This window comes from Puntigrus tetrazona, chromosome 13 (genome assembly GCF_018831695.1).
Source record: "Puntigrus tetrazona isolate hp1 chromosome 13, ASM1883169v1, whole genome shotgun sequence".
NCBI lineage: Eukaryota > Metazoa > Chordata > Actinopteri > Cypriniformes > Cyprinidae > Puntigrus > Puntigrus tetrazona.
This window is the reverse complement of record NC_056711.1, coordinates 5394408-5412793: the sequence shown is the minus strand read 5'-3', so window position 1 is coordinate 5412793 and position 18386 is coordinate 5394408. Positions and strand designations below refer to the sequence as shown.

The 18386-nt window shown below is 38.1% G+C and overlaps 1 protein-coding gene across 2 annotated transcripts in view; it reads right to left on the bottom strand.

Moving 5' to 3' along the window:
- gfra4a (GDNF family receptor alpha 4a) overlaps nucleotides 1-18386 on the bottom strand; it is an 86823-nt gene that overhangs the window by 18555 nt on the left and 49882 nt on the right. The window lies entirely within an intron of this gene.

The window sequence follows — 18386 nt, the reverse complement described above, 5'->3', positions numbered from 1 at the left end:
ACGAAGAAAAACAAAAAAAATCTGAAAACAGCCTCTAATTTCCCATAATGCACTGCTGCGTTATCTCAAGGGCAATAATCACATCTCAACATCTGTTTAGCTAAAACTCCCATGTGAATAACTTCAGGTATTTTCAACAGCTGTCTATAATTTTCTCAGTACAATGCATGTACAGGCTCATAGTCTTTGTTTAGCTTGTTATGTCTTTGATATATGCACTAAATATCTTCGATTGCTGTTGACATAATGAGATCTTAAATATCATGATCTCAGCACTGTTTAAAGGAGCTGAATGCAATAATGGGCTCAGCCTCAGACATCCCACCCACGACTGCCCACCATCTGTGCCCTGACCTTTTGATGCACACAAAACTAGCAAGCATATTTGAAAAGTTTGGGTTTTTCCAAGCCAGTCTGTGATTGAAGCTGCCCCGGGAGCTGCTGATATACTTCTCAGCCATCTTTGAGTGTATTGTGTACCTCCATAGCTATCCGGGTTGGTTCAGGTACCAAATCGGACAGAAGGAAGCTGCAATGGACTGTCAGGACTGCTGAGAAGATTATAGGCGCTCCAGTGCCCACCCTGCAAGACCTGTGCATCTCGAAACAGACAGGAGGAACCACTTCAGACCACACACACAGGCCACTGCTTCTTTGAACCGTCGCAACAAAGAGCTGAGCACTAGAACATCCAAGCACAAGTATTTTTTTTTCCCTCAGGCCATCTACCTCATGAACAATTAAACTGCCTTACGGGTCTCTCCATAGTGCTGCATTTCTACTGTGAACAACGTGTCAGTTCAACTCAAATATTTATTCAACTGCATGTACGTGTTCTATACCTGTACGCCATTGTGAAAAAGACGTTCAGATTAACATGCTTTAAAAAGAGTAACCGTTATGGAAATAATATATTTTAAAAGGAATACACTGAAGTGCCAACTGAATGTAATGTTTGCAGACACTTAATTGCAATATAATGAAAATGTTTTATAGTTGAAATCAAGGGAAGCCAACCCTGCTTCTGGAGAGCTACGTCCTGCAGAGTTCAGCTCCAAGCCCAATCAAACACACCTGAACCCCTTAATCAAGATTTTCAGGGTCAATTGAAAATTATAGGCAGGTGGGCTGAAGCAAGGCTGGAAATAAAAGTCTGCAGGAAGTAAAGGGAAGCTCTTCAGGACAAGGTTTGGCTATCCTTGATTTAAAGTTATATTGAATGAGATTAGCTGAACTTGAGACCCATTTAAGTAGGACATTTATATGTGATTTCATAAATACTTACATTGTCTTTTAAATATGGTTAAAGTGTAAGCAGAATAAAATTACTGTGTTTGTGGTAAGCTGAAATGTATTTAATGCTATTTGAATTGACACTTAGACCATGTATTAAATAGCTATATTTGTAAATGAAGTTGCAATTTTTTTAATGCAGTAACTAAAAAAGTTTTGTCACACTACACTACACTTTCAATTATAATTAGGTACTTTACATTTATTTTAGTAGCTATGTATGCAAGTAAAAAATATTAAAACATATGCCTGTTTATTTGATACTGTAAAGTAAACCTTTGTTGTGCATTTAAAGCAACAGTATGTAATAGGGTTACCATGAAATATCAGTTTTAAAATTCTTCTGACAGGAGACAGACTTAAAAAAAGCGAATGGCTTCTGTTTTTTTTTCCACACTTCCCCTCAAACATCTGTTCAGAGAGTATGTTGGTACGAAACCCCAAGAAAATGGCGGGTTGCTTTACGGCAGCAAATGTTGCACTTTAATGACGACGCGACCGTGATATATTTATGACAGTGAATTCCACTTAACTGTAGGGGGCTCCACCAATATGTTTTTGAGAGTGTGAGATTTTCGTTTCATTAGCCACTGCGCTACCCACCTTTTTCTTCAACGCTAAAGTAAGTTTATAGTTTCCGGTGAGGTTTCCGGTTCATTAGACTCTACAAGGAGAACAGCAACTTGCAGTAAACAGTAAAACTGCTACAAACCGCTGTGAAATATACCAGTTTGCAGTTTTAAGGAGCATAACGAGCAGTTGTGTACAGCTAAAAATAACTGGAAGCAAGACACATTAAATTTACAAATAGTCATGGCCGTTCTGAAAAATAAGGTGGATGTACAAAACTACATACTGTACAGTTTTAAAATCTGTTAAGGTTAAGCAACATAAATTCGTAAAAAGCATACCTTCTGTAAGAAAACGTAAGGGGGGAGGGGGTTATTTTATTAACATTAGCTATTTTCTACAAGAACGTTTTTGTTTCTTTCCCAAAAATACTTTTAACAGTACAAATGCACGTTCCATTTAATTAGGCACACTTCTTTTCCGCAAGGGTGTACACTAGTCTTTTTCTTCTATTATGTTCTGTATTGTTACTTATACTGTATTTACTTTATGTTTCTTGTGGTTTTCCCAGTTTCTGTCACCGGGAGACGAGATGAGACAAGAAGAGAAGAGATTTGACATGATGAGAGGAGAGAAGACAGAACGAGATGAGACGAGATGTGACAAGACAAGAAAAGACGGTGGAATAGAAGAGAAGAGAAAAGACGAGATGAGACTATCTGCGCGGGGACCTTGCACATCATCTAAGATAAATTCCTAAATGAAGCGAAGTGTGTCGCCACAATAACTAATCTCATTGTGCCTAAAAAGAGACTAATCCACTGTGGAAGATGAACCTGCTCAATGGATTATGTGATAATCTGATTATTTCTTCATGAAATATTGTACGGGAATGGTTGAAGACTGACAAGCAGCCATTCTGAGAACCTTGCCGCAGTACAGCTGCTACATCAAAGCAGCGGTGCCCAAAGCAATTATGGGAAATCATCTAGTTTGTCAGTCACATTGGTTCCAATACTTTACACCTCCCATCAGTGTGCTAAAATTAAACACCCACACACTTCAACAGAAGAATACCTACGTGGACACACAGAGATAAAAGACACAAATGCTGCCGTAGAGATGGGGTGAGAGGCATTAACATCTGGTAATTAAGTTGATTAACTACAACAATAAAGGCTCTATATGTGTGTGTGTGAGAAAGAGGAAGTCTCTGCGGTAGAGGTTGAGAGGACGACCAGCGCTCTCAGATCTCGCACCCTGGGTAAGAAACTCACACAGCTCTCACACACTTCCTCACAATTAGACCTGCATAGAGACCTTGTCTGCACAGAGATGTGCTAATGGTGCTGGTGTGCGAGAGAGAGAAAGCGAGCGCTGTCCCCCAGAGAGATACGGATCTACAATCCTCAGAGATGCCATCACAGAGAACCTCTGTGTCACTCAGCATTTACCAGGCAGCGTACTCCCCTAATCCTAACACACCGATAGTGTGCTTACCTTTGTCGCACAGTCCCCCCGTCCTATTATATGTCGCCCATTATGTCCTCGATGTCCATAGGCAATACTAGACCCCATTTAGGAGGGTTTCATCCACGCTGTTTTTAATCTAGCCCCTTAAAAAATCTGTCATTATGTAATTTTTTTCCACTTGCTCAAAGCAGTGGTTGCTGTGAGCTATTTTAGTGTATTGTGTTCCAAATCCCTCAGCATAAAAAGACTTTAAAGTTCATTATCCATTGCTCTACTAAGTGGCAGAACCATGTGACCAAATGCTGATATACTTGTTGGAGTGGCAGCTATTACCACTGTCTCGCCTATTTTTAGAAAGTTTTATAATTAATGTTATTGCCCTTTTCTGTTTTGCTAATAATGGCTGGATTTAAATAATGACCAAGTTACTACGAAGACATCGTACCACCCGCATGCTTTCCCAGGCTTTCAGAAAGTCTGATACAACTACTGGGCAAACGTTGCGCCACCTAATTAATATTTATGAGCCAGGCTAATGTGTCCCTTTACGCACATTTTTAGCTCTATCGTACGACCCTTTATACACTGATATTAATCTCCAGATGATCATTTTTTATGTCCATTTTGTACCTGCAACCTCTCACGTTTCTATTTTTCTCGGCAAATGTTAATACTTAAGACAAAAATACTTTTGTCAAATATTTTCAGTACAAATATTCTCATGTCAAGATCCATTTACTTGTAAAGCAAAATTACATTAGATTTTAAGATATTTATTTTTTTATTCATTTCATCTAAATTCGGTTCATGCTTAAAATAAGAACAATGTCTGCCAGTGGTGGGGAGACTTGTTTTAAAGGAATAGTTCACCCAATAATGAAAATTGAAGCTTACGTCATACTCAGAGTACTCAGAGTCAGAAGTCAGCCAAGAACCGGAATTTGGCGCTCTCAAGCACGAGCATGCACCCGTTGCCAGAAATTTGTTATTTAGGTTATAATTTAGAAATATTTTTGTTACAAAAACCTATAGATCTGTTTCATAGGACATGTGATAACCCCCCCGAAGACATATAGGTTTGTTTTCTGATGCAGTACTTGTGGATATATCAGAATTAAGGAGCTTCAAAATCATGGCCACCATCCACCAGCATTACCAAGTGTGGAAAAAACTGTGGCCATATTGGCTTGGGGGTGAGTAAAATATAATAGTGATATGTCATTTCGCATCTTAGTTTATTGTATCCTCATTTAAAATGATCTACTTGTTCTGTAAAGCAAGAGAAAAATACAGAGTAATAATTTATTTTTTGCAATGCAATTAATTTTAATGAGCCATGTTGACGAGGTTTATAATGTGCCTCCTAAACATCTGTTTTCATATTGTTCTGTTTTAATAGGTTTACTTTAAACATGTTATTGTTAATTTTGCACCTGTGATCTATTATGTACCAGATCTGTATATCAGGATGAGACAGACCTCAAGATATATACCTATGAACTAACATCAGATAGTTTGATAGAGAGCTGAGACTGAAATGAAAAATCCTCTGCCTCTATGCCTCCCCAGTGCTCTTCTTGATTAGCGATGGTGTTTTTTTATGCTAAACAAGGGGAATTTGGTTCGGCTGGTTATTGATTGGATAAAGGAATCAAATGAAATGTAGAGAAGCTCATAATGATGGAGCGAGGGGAGCAGAGGAATGCTGATGACTCTCTGCCGTGCTCTGAGGAGCCTAAAGAAACTGCTGTCAGATCAGATCTCGCAGCAGGCCTCGGATGGATCAATCAAGAGTCCAGCCTTTAAATCCGAGTGACTCCCTATTGCACACACTTGCCTGTGTAAATCCGGAAACGTGCACTGCGGGTCTCTCTCAGTCCAGTTTGATTTGTCTCATTGTGACTGAGTTGCGTCAGTCGCACAGCCTTGTCATCCTGCAGCCTTGAAACACTAATTGGAGTCACACACCACACTCCTCCACCTCCCCGAGTCTGTAATGATTGTTTTTGAATGAACCTGGACCGAACCATAGTGCTTGCACCCACAGCGCTTAGAAGCAGTAACAGATTTTTGTTGTTATAATTAATCAATTAACGTTTAATTATGAGTAATTTAGCCCCATTTGTGGACCAACAAGTGGAACAAGCAGGCTTGTGTGCTGACCTTACACAACTTTAAAGTTGTATTTAATCAATTACTTTTAACAAGCACGTAATGGAGCAATTAACACTAAAAATGCTATTTCTTAAGGCCTCTAAATTTTATAGTAAATGTAAAAATAACTCTTATAGATCCAGAATATTTACTGTATTAGAGCAACTTGGATTTACTTATAAAATTGTGTTAAAAAGCAAATATCTCAATCATCAGTGTATTGCATTCAATTAAAATGTGTTGCCCCCAAAATAAAAACTACAAAGCGTTGATCTTAAAACTAAGCACTGAAATATTATCTTACACTAAAACATATTATTATGAGATATAGAGTGGCAAATAATGTGTATATGCATTTTATGTTAGTAGTCTGATATAGTCATTGATTTACAAGTTATCATAAATTCTTACTTCGTGGCCATGTAAATATCAGCAACTGCACCAACTTGCATATTTTTGCTCGTCTAAAGGTTTAATAAACTGTTCTGTTTCAGAAAATTTGATTCTCCTGATTAAGATTTCATATGTTAAGCTTGTAGCCTGTATTATGGTACAGTATGTGTATCTTATCTGAATTAAACAGCCAAGCGAACTCAGTTTTGCAAGGTTGAGAAGCGCAGATAATTGTCAAGTATGTTGTTTTAGTTAACAAAATCCAATAATCAACTAAATTACCTAAGCTAAGAGTTACAAAATATGCCAACTAAGCAGCCTGAATTCAAAAGGACTCTTTGTTATTGAACTTCTAAAGAAAGGCCCGGAAAGATCAATGTAATAATGAGGATCAGGATGAAGCCAGCATTACTGCACCGACACTAAAAACCAGTTAGTGTCAACAGTGACACCGCGGGTTAAGACCGGTAAAGTCCACCACGAGAGATCAGTCTCCAACAGTGACTTTACTGTTGATTAAAAACTACACTTACTGCTATTGAGTCATCGAAGAGGTAGGAGGGTAATGTTTATCGATGCAAGAAAGTTACTGAACCAGCGTTGCAGATAATGCCGATATTGAGAGATTTTGTTTAAAAGAGCGGCAGCTCCGTTTCCTAACAGGAGAGCTCATTATCGAGTCTTCATCAGGGTCAGTGGACTAGGAGGAGAGTGTCGCTCATTAACGAATGATTTACTCTGGAGTTGTTTGAAGAATAGGCAGATAGTGTCAAGAGAGTGGCTTATGTACTTTCCCCATTATAAGGACGTGTTGTTTCTCTGTAAACTTTTTTCCCTCTCAAAATCCTGAAGGTTGAAAGGAAGCGGACTGGATGCTTTTATGACCAGAGGCCAAGAATCTCTTAATCCATCCATGACTGCTGATCTGATCTCTGGGATGACCTGACAGTTGATTGGGAGGAGTATTGACAGACGGACTGACAGTGCTGTTCTAATGGGAGAGCAGGTCAGTCTTCCCAAAACATGTAGTCTGTGAAACCTGCATATGATGTGAACTGACAATATTACAACACAAAACGCTTCACACGCATGTGAGGAAATGCATGTCAAAATGAAAATGAAAAATCATTTAAAAGTGTGTGCCACATTCTTAGATGTGAAGTATTTGTGTTTAATCGTTTTCCATGTCCATTAATCCGTTTAGCATGTCCAAATCCATTTATTTTCCAAACCATATAGGGTGCTATGTAGGGTCGTGGAGCTGGAGCAGTTTTTGGCCGTAGGCAGGGAATCAGCCTGGAAGGATAGTCAGTCCATCACAGGGCTAACCAATTTTAACAGAATAGCTTTACTGCTTTTTCCCCCCAAGAAATAACAATTCACATTCTTTTAGGCAACTTGCTTCTATTTATTCCTACGCACGTGCTTAGACGATTCAGGGTTGTTCTGTTGTGGAATTAAATTTGAATTAAGAAATAATAATAATATATTATGCCAAGTTTTCTGTTCAACAATTTTACTTTTAACCGAAAAACTGAAATAAACACAAACTGTCTGATCTGCTCGATCATATTATTTGTGGTCAACATGTCAAAATTGCATTTCTCGTCTAAACCTGATTACTTTCGCATAACGTAATCCTCTAAAATGTGCAACACACTAGATTAAGTTATGTAGGGTGGATGCGAACCAATCATGTGCTCATAAATGATTATTGAAAATGATGCTGACATCACTGAAACTGTAGTTCTCAGCATGCTTTCGCAGGGGACTTAATGAAGGGAGTAAAAATGTTGAAATGAGATATTATTTTAAGTGTTTTAAAGTAAGATGAGAGACTTGATAGTTATGTGGCAGATAGATGTTTTATTATGTTGGGATTTAGGAACCATTTCGGTCACACTAGGTTGCCGTAAATGGTGCATTGTCTTAGGCTAAGGACAAATAGTGATGTTTATGCTGCTGAAAGGACATTGTCACAACCACATGGACTTTGTTTGTGTTTTCACCGTTCCTGCCAGTTTGTTTGTTGTCATGCTTTTTCTGATATGAGTTCTTCATTAAGTTCATTAGGTTTGTGTCTAATTAATTGTGTGCATTTTAAGCTCCTGTCTGTTCAGTTGAGTTTGTCCGGTCTTGAGTAGTTTGCATCTTTGTGCAAAGTCTTTAATCTAAAAAACAATGTAGAATACTATGTTGAATTGTTGTTAGATTAAAGTCTTCGAAACCATCATTTTCAATGTCACTTTGAGTTTAAGTCACAGTAGCTGTGACAGATATATAATATTTAGCAGTTTGCATGTTAATGTGTGCTATTGCTTGTTCATTCGTAACTAGTACAGTGTTATAATTTGGTGACAAGACACCAAAATATATTAAACTGAATAAATGAATCTCGTCAGAGAGGCGTTTAAAATCACTTTGACACTACTTAATTGGAACATTTAAAAATAACTTCATTCCGTGATGTTGAAGTTATGTTTGATTCATAGATCCAGTGTACATGATTACATTATGTAAATGTAACACACATTTTCTTTGGTTATAATATCAGTACACTGTTTTACAGAGACATGTCTGACTTTATACCACTAAAAAACGACTTGAATTGAAATTCAGCTAAAAATTTAAAACGTACACATCATACAACCGCATTTATTAGTGTATTTTTTATTCAATACTTTGATCTGGATCAAAGAGATATTTTATTTTATTATTTCTTTTTCTTTTCTTTTTCTTTATTTTAAAAACCTCACTACATTTTGCTAGGCTTATCCTAGAAAACATGAAAACTCATTTCAGGTTTTCAAGTTTTTTTTTAAAAGATAATATTCATTGAATATGCATGCCAGCTTGCTTAGATATTCTTCCTGGAGAACGACATCAAAATACAGGCTAAATCATTTTTGCAGCGTAAACCCACAAGGCTCCATATAAGGTGAGTGTGTATATGCGTCTAGCTGAGAATCCATACAGGGATGGAGAGTCCAATCTCATGTGGCCACCCAGCAACTGAGCTGTTAAATAGGTCGACAATGTAGGTCAGGTGTCCTCTTAATACGAGCATGTCTGTGCTTCAAAATTCGGATACTACACCTGCCAGCCCAACTTCCTTCACTAAAAAGAATTGCAGTTTATTGTTCTTTACCATTGTTTTCCTGTCACATCCTTGCCTTGTCTGCACAAGTAGGTGTCTACATGCGTGTGGGCATGCTTTCACGTCTCTCTGTGTGTTTACGAGCGTGAACGTCCACATCTCAGGAGACCATGTCAGTTTTAAGAGAAATTACACTGCCTGTCAGAAACTCAGACGCATTCGCTCGCAAGCTCTGTTTACACAGATAGACAAAGTACGGATGAATCTGTCATAAAGCTGTGTTCCCATCATACCCCCACTCCTCTGCATCAGGTTCAGACAGGAAATGCAACATCCCAAACACGGGGAAAGCAGCAATTAGCTCCGTCTGATGGGCACTGCTGGGACTCTTAAACACAGGCTCCAAACAGCCTCGATAGATCTTTTCAAGGTAACATGCTTGTTTGCGGGCGTGTATGTTTGCATTCCCCGTGCGTGTTCAGAGTGATTATTTTTCAGTCTGAAGAACGAGGCCTGCCAGAAGCGGAAGAGAAGACGGTTATGCTGAAATGACACATGCTGCAAATTGCAATCAACTTTTCCATCACGTCTCCAAAGCGGGCGTCTGAAAGAAGCAGCAACATCCTCAAGGAGAAAAAGAGCAAGGAGTGATAAAGGGCTGGTGAAGAGCAGAGGACACGCACAGATCTGGATTTAAATGTGAACCGTTCCTCTGCTTCACTGCTTTTGAGAAAGAAAAGATCAAGCTCTTTACGGTGTGTCCACACAAACACACTAAGGAGGGGTGTGTGTATGTGTGTGTGTGTGCGTGTAAATAAAATGGCATATTAAAGGTTTTATCAGTGCCACAGCTCAGTGCCACAACGGACATGGCTGAGATGCTTCATTCACGGTGTGAAAAGGGTTTAACTCAGCTTGCTCGTTAAGCCTCCTCCACGTCTCTAAATGCACACACACACACACACACACACACACACACACACACATGCACACAAATAAACAAGGCTCATTGTGTGAGAGCTGAATATAAATCAATGTGCTCAGACTGTGAAGATATGTGTTGTGTTAATGGTGCTGTGGGGCAGATTAGATTACATCAGGTTTCGCTTAACCTGATCAGAATGGCTGTTTCATATGAGATGTTTGTGTAATTACTCCAGCTCACACGCATTTTTCTGCCAATTTTTTTTGCTTTGTTTTAAATTGAAAATTTGATTTAAGGCACTGTTAGGATCTAAATGTACTAAAATAGGATAAAATCACCTTATTACTGGGCATTTCTTGCAACAGAAAGCCTTTCTTGCAACAGAAATGTGCAGTTCACGTGTACAAAGCAAATAGGAAGAGAACTGATAGTATCTCAATGAGGAAGTAATAGTACATAATGTGGGGCCACTCCGAGACTGCAATCATTGTTGTTTTGATAGTATTTTCCAGTCTTATCTAATCAATACTAATGTGTTTAGAATGACTTATTACAGCAAATATTTTATGATGACCATGATCAAAAGCAGTGGTCACAGTTAATGGCTCTAAAGCAGTGATTCCCACACACATGTGGGTGGACACTTAGAAATACTTAGACTTAGATATTTTTGTGATCTTGTTTCGATGAAATGAACACTACAGTTCAACCAACCGGTAACATTTGTAAAAATGTTTCTGAAAGAAGTCTCAGCAAGGCTGCATTTGTTTGATCAAATTGCAGTAAAAACAGTGAGACTTATAATTTATATAATGTCTTCCTGTGGTGTTTTTTTTTTTCCAGTTTTCAGTCACATTTACAAATCATTGCTAATTTGCTGCCAATGCATAAATACAATCGTAAAATGTAAGATCTTATTAATGTGAGCTTCAGTTCGAATTAAAAAAATCGTAGTCTTTTTACACTAAGTATTAACTGATTGTGAATCATTGCACGATTGGTTGTTTAAATAATATTGGCGCAAATAATATGCAATGTAATATGAGCTTAAAGGAACATACTTCATATTAATGAGCCTTTAAAGCTAGAAAAAGGTTGGAAAAGCCTGCTCTAAACATTCATCTTATCTTGCCTCTGATGAGTAATATTCACCACTGTGAGTTGGGTATCACACCAGATTGAACTCATGTGGGTCGGCGAGGTGGAAAACATTAAAATTAATTTGTGAGTAGTAAGTCTGAGCTTCATCACATAAATTTTTATAATCTCTCAAACAGGAGCCTTGCTCTCGACGTTTCTCCCTGCAGCTCTGAGCCGTGTACTCACTCTCCACCACCTCGCATTGGTTCTGGCAGGTGTCTTGCTTTGTATGGCAGGGCATGGTATTCATATTTCATATTACACTCGGTTTGTAATTTCTTTTCCTTCCCACTTCATTTTGCTCAGTGTGTGATTCAGTCTCTTTAGCCCCATATGCTGCCCTCTGGATTATAAAATGAAAACGCATAACGGAAATATTGAATTTAGGCAAACTCTGTCAGTCTGTTTTTCGCACTCTTTCAATATCTCCCGCTCTCTGTCTCTATCTGTCAAATATGGATGCTGGCAATCTCTCTGCCGCTCTGAGGACACCCACAGAGACAGAAGCTGATTCCTGTCTCTGGCAATGCTGTGGAAGTGGGTTTCTGTGTGTGTTTGTGAGAAAGATACACAATCTGATGTGTGTACAGACAGACCAGTGTCCTTGTTGTAATGGCCTGATTTAAGAGTAAAATGGCAATATGTCTTACTTATATGTCCAACTTAACTGCCACATTTCTGTCAATGTTGTGGGTCTTTTTTGCTGTTGTTAAGAAAATGAGACCGCTTAACCAAATCCACAGAATGAGTCACAGCGGGTGTTTTAACGGATGCAAGTGTGTTAAAACTGAAATTGCAGGGATTTAAATAACCTCACAGAGCTGTTTGTTTGTGTCGAAGCTGTGGACCAGTGGGTAATTCTTTTATGACACATAAATAGAGCTGTTGTGTTTGAGTTTGAATGTCCCGATCCTCATGCTTTCCTAATTAGGTTTAGTTTGTACTACAGTTAACGAGAAATTCTGTCATCATTCACTCATTTGTTCCAAACCTGTATGACTTTCTTTCTTCTGTGGAACATAAATTAAGGTATTTCGCAAAATGTCGGAGTGTGTTTTTTTTCGTCCGTACAATGGAAGTCAATAGTCCTTTTTGGAGGAGACTAGTTTTCTATAAGTTGCAATTCTAATCACACATTCCTTTTTAGAACGGTCCAAACATTCCAAAGGCAGGAGTGTGTGTTTTATAAATGTGGACATTACAGAAGAGCATGTGTTGTGGTGTGCATCTTTTGTCCCAGCCTTAAAGCTCTTTTTATTTCTGAATGTTATTCATTTTATTATATTCCTTTTTCATCCGATGCAGTCCATATTGAAAGCTGCAGTGTGCTGAAGATTAGTGTTCAAATGGTAGTTCAGGTTAGTCAAAAACAAAGCGCTGGAATAATGCACTATCAGCAATCACAAACATTCACATTCAGACAGGATTACATTTCTCAGAGGACAATTTAGTTTGCTGAAAAATAGTAGGTAATTTGCAATGGACTTTTTCATGGACGTTGTGTGAGGAAAAACACAGACTTGGTTGATTTGGACAGGATTAAAATCTCAAAGCAAATCTTTAGCCCGATTCAGACGGTAATTGTTTCTCATGGGGATGTGTGTAAAATACATTTGCATTAATAAAACACGTGCGTGCATGCAGAACCTGATTTTACCATGTGTGACATGTTCCTCCCTGGATCAACATTTTTGTTGACCCTCGAACCACACTGTGATTTAACCAATCAGATGTGAAGAACCAGTTTATAGTGTTTTTGTGAAATTTAGGCTAATAATCAGCATTTGGTGCATGTACATCAGAGTCAATCAGATATAATTTCATATGATTTTAGGCATTCCTCACGGGTAAGGTTAGGTTTAGGTGTAGGGATATAGTCAAGATTACATTTTTTAAATAAAATATATATTTTTCCAGGGTCAACAAAATATGTTGACCTACACATCTCTGCAAATTCAGGCTGTGTACACATGCATTTGGATGAAAATTTATTCTCAGTGGAGAAGTAAGTTCTGTGATCCTGCAAACCCTGAAATGTGCTTCTCGTATGGTTAATCATATTTTCAGAATGATAAATTGAAATCTTTATTTATTCATTCAAATATGGTATTTAATAATAGAAATTGGTTTAAATGGTTTTCTGTCTTGCATTTTATTTATCAGAATTGTGGAAGCAACCTTTTATGGTAATGGTTAGTTGTTAAATATACATTTATTTAAATATGATGAAATAGTTCAATACATAGGGCCCTATTTTATCAATCTAAACGCAAAGTCTTATGCGCATGACGCAGGTACACTCAGGGTGAGTCCAAATCCACTTTTAACTATTGTAACGACTGAAAAATGGTCCGTGCACCCACACACATAGTCGAAATGGGTTGTCCCTATTCTCGTAATAAGTAATGGGTGTTTTTTCGGATCGCTATTTACATGGAGGAACTGAAATGTTTCTCAAGCGAAGAAATCGATCCGCTCGTACACAAGACAAATTCTGATCAATTCAATGACTGTCCATCATTACATTTTTATATGTAGCCTACACAATAATATTCTTTTACACTGTAAGTCCACACGCAGTCCATTTTCAGTTCCTCAAAATAGCAAAGTGCCACTAATGTGCCTGAACACACCTCTTTTTTAGACCAGCACGCCCATGGGCGCACAAATGGGTGCAAATGCATTTGCTAATTAAATGACGTGGCGCTGGATGGGAAAAGGAGAACTGCGTCGAAACACTCATGCGCCACATTGCTCCGGGTGTATGATAGGGCCCATATACTTAAATTGTATCGCATATTTATTGCTGCTGTAATGGCCCATTTTACAAGTTTACATTATTTTGTCTTCTTTTCCCTACATACTTATTGTGTACCTTTTAAAGATACCATTATATGTTATGTTCCCCTAGGAACAAAATTGTACCTTCATGGTACCTTTTTCTGCCAGTGTTCTTGTTATATCAGAGGTATGAATTTGGACAACCTTTGTTAGGAAAAACAAAAAGAAACAATATTTTGGCTGGGATTTTTACATGGGTGGAAAGAGAAAAACACACATTCTGGATTCGGAAGACAAATAATATGAACAACTAGCTCTCTTGTAAATGTTAAAATTACCCAAGCATAAAAACAAAGGGCTGTTCCTTAAAACATCATCTTTTAACACCTTGATGGTCATCTTTTAACAAGATTTTCTTTTGACACGTCTAACAAGGTCTGAGAACCTTAAAGCCTCACTTTATCACATTTAAAGTTGAGACCAGTACTTAATTTAAGTGCATTATACTGTGCGCATTCCTCTGGGTTTTTACTTTGCAGTTTCTAAAATTGATGTGACAATCTTATCTCTTGTACAACACCCAAGGTGTGGGTTGGTTCAGGGCGGAGGTTACACACCTTTCAACTTGACCAGCATAATTAGCAAGCAAAGTGTGAGAAACAAAGCAAGCTGCACTAATTCTATTAGGCAGCCTGTACTGCCAATTACCCTGCATGAGAGACCTGATTAGACCACACCTGCCCCTCCCTCCTGCTCTTCCTCTTTTATCTGAGATATTACGCAAGGCCCTAATGGTGCATCAAAAACATCTTTAAGGTTCTTTGAAAACTAGGACGTGAGCCAGTGCTGGGAAGGCTTTTGTTGTTAAGACAACAGCAAATCAGATTTGATTGCATGTCAGCACACTAATTTGTGTATCTGTGCATCTAGGTGGCATCTCGTCGTTCCAGCTGTATTAATGACAGTGATCTGATTCCAGCAAGCCTTGCTTGACTGAGCGTAACCCACGTAATGTGGAAGCCCGACAACACAAAGACTGTGATCGCGAACATCTCTTCAAAGTTCCCAGATCAACTGAAGCTATGCGCTGCAGCTCATTGTGTTTGATATGCACAGTGCATTTTTAACAGCTAGTTCTCCTCTGTAGCTCTGATGTGGGATTTCTCTCGCTAGTTTGCAACAAAAGGGCAGAAGTTTATGCTCTGAGAGGTGATCGAGTCATGGAGGTGCTGTCTGACACAGCCTGAGCTGTTAGAGATGGACAGGGGGTGCAGAACTGCCAAGCTTGGACTAGATTTTCAGGCCTGTATGTGGACAGGCAGAGAGAGAGATGGTGTGGAGGTAAAGTTGTTGAGTGTTCCTGACATACTCCATCAACAGATGTCACTTTTCATGGGCATCATGGTTAGTAGTGGAAATGCTCCTGCAGCACATCCACACACACACACACACACACACACACACACACAAACAAACAGTTATGGCCTGTTCACACCAAGGACAATAACTAACTGTAAAGTTTTCATGAATGTCACAGAACAGTAATTTCACAGAGAAACAATACTCCTGGAATCCCTTTCAGAATGATTTGTTAAAGATGATAAAGAAATACACGTGAGTCAGAATCCACCTGAATACTTTTGAATACTAATATTCAAAAATATCTGAACATACAAAACATCAAAAGAAATAACAGGGTATTCTTGTAATAAATAGAACCTTTAATCCACTTGTGTTGACACTCATGTAGCTATTGTGAAAGTTATTGTTATAGTTATCATTCTTAGTGTCGACGGGCCTTTGCACAATAAGTTGATGCTTTTCAGTTTCTGGGTTGAATCAACAAAAATGATGGTTTGTCAAATCAACTAGAACATTCAGTAAATATATAATCTTTTCTTGACATACACCTGAATATAATCTTCTAGGGAACACAGACACATAAATACACTGTAATTTGCCATGATTTTGCCTACTAGTGTTAAATATTAGATTACAGCTATATGGCTCAAGATAAAAAAGCTTTCTTTATCTTCTAAAGCCTTGTCCCAAGTAATACGCAATACAAGTAATACTCATGGTCCCATTGCATTTGTCTGCACATGTCTGTGAAGTCCACAAGACTTTAGGGTGTTCTATATTTCATTTTATGACTCAAACGGGTGCTCACAAATAGTCCCTTTGTGGCCACTGGTGCTGACAGACTGTGATAATAAGTGTAGATTCAAAGGTGTGTGTGAGACAGAAGGTCTTAAAAGAGTATCTAATACAATATAAGCTCTGTTTTCAGTGAGTTTACATTGTTACACACATAGCTTGAGACAAAAGACCATCTTTGAGTGAATCATTGAATCATTAATTGCACAGATTAATTCAAAGCTTTTAATTAATTAAAGAACTAAACACGTCACTGAGCGATTTATTCCACTGATTCGTTCAAAAACACAAATTCATTCAGGAATGGAACGAGAAGGCTTTGTGTGATGTGTAATAGAATTCAGGAAGAAATGCTGCTGTGTGTGCCTCTCTTTGGTAACCAATCAACACTCTCATGAATGCATGCGTAAAAAGAATGCCAAATAAAAATGAAAGCTTGTTATTGAGACATTAAAATGGACATTGTTGTGTACACGCTATGCGGTGGGTAGAATTAGGGTTGTGGGGTAGATGTGTATCATATGTACGCAAATACTTTCTATCATATCCACGGCAACATATTTCGTATCATATGCATGTGAAATCTGTGTACTATGTGCACGCCAAATGCTTACATAGCATATACATGCCAACATCCATTTTAGGTTATAAATACCACAAGTTTTTGTTTTTTTATTTGGCGTACTATTTTTACTCATTTTCATGAGACTGGGCTCTTCTTTGGCGGAACAAAACAGATCTGAGCAAAACAGCATACCTGCCAATATTGGGTATTTTGATGGTCCCTTTTGAGAGTTCTGTTGACAATTAGTAACGTTGCACTTACATGTCAACTAACTCTAATTAATAGACTGTTTGATTAATATCTGCTGTGATGGTCTCCCAACAGACATTCTACTGACTATAAGTAACTTTGCAAGTAGTCTACCAGTCTACTAATACTATACTAATTACTTATAGTTCTAATACTTATAGTACTAATACTCTACTAAATACTTATTTATCTATTAACTCTATAAGTTACTTATAGTCAACAGAATGTGGGCCATCAAAATAAAATTTAAGAATGCGGTTGGTCTAAAAAGCAAGGGCAAATGCAGCACACGTGATCAGCTCTCGGGTGTAGTGTGGGTTAGTAATGATGTCTAAATCATGTTCTTTACTCTGAGTGTGTAGTTATATGAGATGGGGAGGAGAAATTCTATCTGGACTGCAGTCTCATATTCAGTTTGTGCATCGTATAAGCTGTAATGAAGGAGCGGAGGTCCCCACAGAGCATGGGACTTGAAGGGAAATTTATGAACGCAATTTTCCATTCATTTTTGTATAATTCTGTTTATCCGGCGCTATCGCAGCTTTCTCTGTGATCAATTTTCCATTTGAAAATCTGTAAGCAATTTGTAGCCTACTTGAGTTTTACAAACATTTCTGATATGAACACTCCCTCCAGTTCATGGGACCCACACACAGACATTCAAGCAGTGTCTATCGCAGTCTAGAAGTCTATCAATTATATGACCGTGCTGATTTACTGAGTCAAAATGCTAAATGAAGAGTTTATGTGGTCTCTCTCCGAGTATGACTCACAATGAGATCTCTAATTAACTGTATGAGAATGCAATCAGAAGGCAGCTCACAGGATACATGCAGAATGCAAAAATAGAGTGATGGAAGAAAAAAAAACAAGGCAGAAAGAAAAAGGATAAGGTGGGGGAAGAGGAGGAGATTTTGAATTCCAAGAATCCATTTTCTCGGCAACAGAACAAACAGACTGAAGAACCTCTGTGATGTTCTTGTACTTTCCTTGAACCATTTCAGCATTTATCTGTTTGGACGGCATGTTTGTGACAGGCTCAGAAGGCAAAATCACTCTTGATGTACTATAATGTTCATGGTATGATGCTTGTGTGCTGTTTTCTCATTGCATGTGTTTCTTTCCACTCTCATTCAGTTTGTCTGTCCGTGTTTCAACCTCATTTCCCTACAGAAGAGTTAAACATACTTTTTTCAGTTTTCAGAAAGTGGGAATTATAGCCTAATCCCATAATCCAAAAACAAACGCATCATTCTTTTTGTTTCCCGCCCCCAGGCCAGTCGTTCATTCTGCCTCTATCCCTCTTTCTTATCTCCTCTCGTTTTTTGCTCCTCTCCTCATCTCAAATACCATGCAAGTACAGTCCCAATGGCATGAAACATTTTAGAACTCTTTGAAATTCCTACTTATTTCTGCAGAGATATGAATTCTCTCATCTATTATTCATTGGGATATCACACGTAAACTACATACTAAAATAAGATGAAGTTAGATGGCACACTCAAAAATATTTAGGCCTAAATATTCCTTTGAATTGCTTATAGTCATCCATCTGGATTAGAGTTTTAACAGACTAACTAATAAACATA